We start from the raw sequence: 4,532 nt of genomic DNA, 5'->3' as shown, positions 1-4,532 counted from the left end.
TGATCCTCTCCCAGGTTGGTGCAACAGGTTCATCCTGTAGACCTTCAAGGTTGTCTTTGGCTGTAAATCTGTCACATTCTGTCTTTTTGTGGATTCTGCCACTCTAGAATTTGTTCACATTTACTTTTTAGAGGTATTTGAAGGAGTTTGTGGGGGAACCGAGATGAGGCCCTGCTTTCACTCTGTCATCTTGACTCTGCCTCCTGAAAACTTTGGACTATTTGTGCAGCCTTATCTACTGAAAGAATGACAGATGACAAAGATATGTTTTGAGACATGTAGTTTGGACAAATACCAACCTGTTTTAAACACTATCAGGATGAGATAACTGAAAGAGAAGAGGAGCCTTATTATTTGCTTTTATCAAGAGTAAGTTTCTTGACATTGGTTACTGGCAAAGTGAACAAAGCACTTCCACAAGGTTATGAGACAAGAATATATTAGTGAGATATGATTTGAACAGAAAGGCACACCACTGAAATGGCATTATTCAGTGGTTTGCTGTTCAATCTTCTTGTATCAAATACATTTCTTCCTGGGAACATCATAATACATTTTAAGCATTCTAGAGAAAGATAGTTTGCATTGTGCATCTAAGAATATAATTGGAGCCCATTTTATGTCTTGTATGAAAAACGTTGATGTTTTAAAGCATGAAAGTCAAGTCACCAATTAAATGTAGAAAAAGAATCATAAACAATTTTGGATGACATTACCAAATGAGAAATTTAGCCAGTTTGTGATCATTAATCTGAAACTTAGGGAATGTCCTACAGAAGATAATAGATAATAGAAGACAATATTTTAGAATATATCAGGCAACAACTAATCAATCTTCCATTCACAGGTTATTTTGACTAGTTATTGCAGATAGATGAATGCATACATTAGGGGAACTCTTAAAAAAAAGTTTGCCCTGCAATCATTCTTTTTTTAAGATTTAAATGTATTTATTTCTAGTTTTCAACTTTAATTCTCACAAAATTTTGAGTCCCAAATTTTCTCCCCATCTTTCCTCTCCCCCTCATCCCAAAATGGCATCCATTCTGATTACCCCTTTTCCCAGTCTACCTTCCCTTTTATCTCCTTACCTCTTATCCCCTTCCCTTTTACTTTCTTGAAGGGCAAGATAGATTTCTATACTGCATTGTCAGTATATCGTATTTCGAAGTTGCATGTAAAAAGAATTTTTTAATATTTGTTTTTGAAACTTTGTGTTCTAAATTCTCTCCCTTCTTCCCTCTCCACCCAACCCTGTTGAGAAGGCAAGCAATTCAATATAGGTTATACCTGTATAGTTATGCAAAACACTTCCATAATAGTCATATTGTGAAAGACTAACTATATTTCCCTCCATCCTATCCTGCCCCAAAATTATTTTATTTTCTCCTTTGTCCCTGTCCCTTTTCCAAAATCCTTGTTTCTCACTATCTCCTCTCTCAATCTGCCCTCCCTTCTATCATCCCCCTTCTTATTCCCTTCCCCTCTACTTTACTGTAAATTAAGATATCCAAATGAGTATGTATATTATTCCCTCCTTAAGCCAAATCCCATGAGAGTAAGATTCACTCATTCCTTCTTACCTCCCTCCTCTTCCACTCCATTGTAAAACATTTTTCTTGCCTATTTTATGATAGATAATTTATCCCACTCTATCTCTCCTTTTTTCCTTCTCCTAATATATTCTTCTCTCATCGCTTAATTTTATTTGTAGATATCATTCCTTCATATTCAACCAACTGTGCCCTATATCTATCTATCTATCTATCTATCTATCTATCTATCTATCTATCTATCTATCTATCTATCTAATCTAATCTATCTTTCTTGCTTGCTTGCTTTCTATCTATGTATCTATCTATTTTCTTTAACTATCCTAATACTGAGAGAGATCTCATGAATTACAAATATCATCTTTCCATGTAGGAATGTAAACAGTTCAAATTTAATAAATCCCTTAGAATTTATCTTTCCTATTTAACTTCTCATGCTTCTCTTGATTCTTGTATTTGAAAGTCAAATTTTCTATTCAACTCCGGTGTTTTCAACAAGAATGCTTCAAAGTTCTCTATTTCTGTGAAGTTCCATTTTTCCCCTGAACTATTATACTCAGTTTTGGTGGATAGGTGATTCTTGGTTTTAATCCCATCTCCTTTGATCTCTGGAATATATTTTCCAAGCACACCAACCCCATTGCATAGAAGCTGCTAAGTCCTGTATTATCCCGATTTGTTTCCATAATGCTTGAATTCTTTCTTTCTGGTTGCTTGCAATATTTTCTCCTTGACCTGGAAATTCTGGAATGTGGCTACAATATTCATAAGCATTTTCCTTTTGGGTTCTCTTTCAGGAGATGACTGGTGGATTCTTTCCATCTCTATTTTACACCCTGGTTCTAGAATATCAGTTTTCCTTGATAATTTCTTGAAAAATGATGTCTAGGCTCTATTTTTGATCATGGCTTTCAGGTAGTCCATGAATTAAATTCTCTCTTCTAGATCTATTTTCCAGGTCAGTGGTTTTTTCCAGGGAGATATTTCACATTTTCTTCTATTCTTATCATTCTTTTGGTTCTGTTTTATAATTTCTTGGTTTCTCATAAAGTCATTGGTTTCCATTTGCTCCATTCTAATTTTTAAGGAATTATTTTCTTCAGTGAGCTTTCAGACTTCCTTTTCCAATTGGCCAGTTCTATTTTTTTAGTCATTCTTCTCCTCAATGGCTTTTTGGACTTCTTTTGCCATTTGGCTAGTCTATTTGTTAAGGTTTTATTTTCTTCTGTATTTGAGGGGATCTCCTTTAGCAAGCTGTTGACGTGATTTTCATTATTTTCTTGTATCACTGTCATTTCTTTTCCTAATTTTTCCTCTACTTCTCTTACTTGATTTTCAAAATCTTTTTTGAGCTCCTCTATGGCTTGTGACCAATTTATACTCCTCTTGGAGGCTTTTGATGTAGGAGCTTTCACTCTGCTGTCCTCCTCTGGTTCTATGCCCTGATCTTCCTTGTCATCAAAGTAAGATTCTATAACCTAATTTCTTTTATAATGTTTACGTATCTTCTCAACCAAACACTTGACTTTCCAACTCTTTGTCAAGGAAGAACTCTGCTTCCAGTGGGTTTGGGGGTGGGGGTTGGTGTACTGTCTCAAGCTTCAGGAATTTTGTGTCAGACACGTGATTTCCCACTGTCTTTTGGTTCCAGAACTCCAGAAGCAACCTCTGCTGCTGCTGCCACTGCTGTCACCAGCCATGGCCCAGTCACCCTCATCACCCTGGGGCTGCTCTCCTCTTTCATTCAGGTCCCACAGAGTTTTTCCACTGACCTTTTTGGTGTTTTAGGGTTGAGAAGTCTAGAAACCACCACAGCTTACAATGATTCATTTCCCTGAGGCCTGCTTCAGTTGACCTATGCTGGTGCAGCCCTCACCAGACTGCCCAGTGGGAAAGACGCTTCCTATCAACTTTCTTGGTTGACCTGGGCTGGGGATTTGTTTCACTCTGTCGTTTTGTGGATTCTGTAGCTCTAGAAATTGTAGGGTCAGTTTTAACAGATATTTAGAGGGGTTTGTGGGAAAGCTCAGAGAAGTCCCTGCTTTTACTCTGCCATCTTGGCTCCCTGTGATCTTTCTTGAAGATGAGGTAAAGAAGAACCAAATTATGATTTAGGGAATCGAAACAATGAAGGCCACCTTTGCAGTGGCTAAGAAAACATCTCAGTTACCCTGATAATTTTCTACATATCTGTACCCCAAACAACACATTGAAGAAAAGACTATTCATCCAAAAAAGAATGAGCACTACCCTTAAACTGGATCAACCAGAGTATGTCAATCTTTTCCTTAAGTGAGATTTGGTGGAGACAATATGACCAGAAAAACCTCCTTGCTGCAATTCAAGCCAGACAGGAAAGAAAAAAGAAGTTCCCATAGCCAGATAAGTGCAGTTGGGCTGGTCTTACTCTGCATCACCACTGCTTTCCTCCACTTCTGTCATTAAATGTTAGTTACAATAAGAAAGACTTTACAGGACCACTGCAAGTATTCTGTCTTGTTATAAAATATAATGAAGCTGAAACTCAGTCTAAGAAGCAGATGGAAATATATGACACTTGAACTGTATTTCTGATAAAAAATAAACAGGGATATTTCCCAATGTGTCCATTGCTGAACTTTAGATAGAGGGAGTGGAAAGACTGGTTAAATTTTCAAAAGAATCAGACTTAAGAAAGTAAAAAAGAAATTCTGTTATGAATAACTTGCAGTAAGTTTTTTTTGTGTGTGTGAAGATCCAATTACAGTAAACCCATCTTTCCTTACTGAGAATTTCCTTAATGTTTACAGTATGTATTGGTATGCAAACAACCTTTTAACTTTGATGATGAGCAGTAAGATTAAAAAACTTCTAAATATGTTTTCTCATTAAATAACACGTACTAAACAACATGTATTAAATAATATGTTGCTCTCAAATATTTTCTGACTTGTTTATAGCACATCAATGTTTATAGTATATATAAACAGATCTTTAGTA

General features: G+C 36.2%; 1 pseudogene; it reads left to right on the top strand.

Moving 5' to 3' along the window:
- Nucleotides 1-246: 246 nt before the first annotated feature.
- Nucleotides 247-3,849, top strand: LOC140522838 (autophagy protein 5 pseudogene; annotated as a pseudogene).
- The last annotated feature ends 683 nt before the right edge of the window (nt 3,850-4,532 follow it).

The sequence above is a fragment of the Notamacropus eugenii genome, chromosome 2 (assembly GCF_028372415.1).
Source record: "Notamacropus eugenii isolate mMacEug1 chromosome 2, mMacEug1.pri_v2, whole genome shotgun sequence".
Classification (NCBI taxonomy): Eukaryota; Metazoa; Chordata; class Mammalia; order Diprotodontia; family Macropodidae; genus Notamacropus; species Notamacropus eugenii.
Note: the sequence above shows the minus strand (reverse complement) of the source record. Positions and strands in the feature narration are given on the sequence as shown.